The 1,392-nt window shown below is 35.6% G+C and overlaps 1 protein-coding gene across 1 annotated transcript in view; it reads left to right on the forward strand.

The window, feature by feature from the left end:
- Positions 1 to 1,392, forward strand: part of LOC111085368 (proteolipid protein DM beta-like) — a 28,526-nt gene that overhangs the window by 15,387 nt on the left and 11,747 nt on the right. The gene's annotated exons all lie outside the window — the stretch shown is intronic.

Consider the following 1,392-nt stretch of genomic DNA (forward strand, 5'->3'; position numbering starts at 1 on the left):
TTCTTAGGAGAAAACAAGTTCAGAGATTTCAACCTCATCTCCTATAACAATCCCTTCATCCCAGGCACCATTCTAGTAACCCTTCTCTGAACCCTTTCCAACAATTCAAAACATGTTTTTCTTTAGGTAGGAGCTCAAGACTGAACACAATATTCAAAATGTAGCCTAACCAGTGACTTATACAATGAAATTATAACATCTTTAGACTTGTATTCAGTATTTCTGTTGATACAATCTAAAATCATATTTGCCATCCCAGTAGCAACAGCACAATGCGTGGATAACTCTAGAACCTGATCAACTATTACACCAAGATCCCTTTCTTTTATGACACTGTTAAGGATGTTCCAATCCAAATTATAGTTGTAATTCAAATTATGATAACCCACATGCATTATCTTGTAATTATTATAATTAAAACCCATTTGCCATTTATTTGTACAATTTACTAAATGAGTTAAATCCTTTTGTAAATCAACAGCATCCTCTTCACAGCTAGCAACACCCAACACCTTAATATCGTCTGCAAACTTAAGTAATGTATTGATCATTCTTTCAACTATGTCATTTATGTAAATCAAAAAAAAAAATCAAAGGTCTTAAGACTGAGCCATAAGGTACCCCACTTGTGGCATTAAACCAGTTTCACTGAACTTCATTTGTAACAACCCTCTGCTTTTTTCCATCCAGCCACTCTTCTGTCTAATTTGCTAACTTATCCCCCACACCTATAAAGGTAACTTTTTACAAGCCTTTTATGTGACATATTGTCAAATGCTTTCTGTAAATCCACATACACCAAATTTACACTCTTACCCTCATCTACATAAGCAGTAATATTTTTAAAGAATGTTAAAAGATTTGTAAGGCAAGATTTTCCCTTAGTGAAACTACGTTGACTATCCAATAAAATTCTAAACTTTGTTAAGTGACTTTGCAAAACATCCTTTATCAGACTTTCCAGAACTTTTTCCACAATTGATGTAAGAATAATGGGTCTATAGTTACTGGGACAGTTTTTATCACCTCCCTTGAAAAGAGGAGTTACATTAGCTAACTTCCAATCCTCTGGTACCCGTCCACTATTCAACGACTGACAAAAAATAGTAGCAAGTGGTTCATGTATCCAATCTTTAACCTCCTTCAAAACCCTTTGGAAATATTATCTGGCCCGGAAGCCTTATCGTTCTTTAAACTTTTCAATATTTCCTTAACCAGCTCAGAATTAATGCAGTCATCTTGTTCGATCTTGTTTCCATCTATCAACTGTTGTATGTTTTCCTTCCGGTGTTACTATAGCAAAAAAATCATTGTTATAAAATAACAACCCGAAGGCCCGGCATGGCCAGGTGGTTAGAGCACTCGACTCGCAATCTGAGGGTCGCGGGTTCG

The sequence above is a fragment of the Limulus polyphemus genome, unplaced genomic scaffold, assembly GCF_000517525.1.
Source record: "Limulus polyphemus unplaced genomic scaffold, Limulus_polyphemus-2.1.2 Scaffold17, whole genome shotgun sequence".
In the NCBI taxonomy this organism is placed as follows: Eukaryota; Metazoa; Arthropoda; class Merostomata; order Xiphosura; family Limulidae; genus Limulus; species Limulus polyphemus.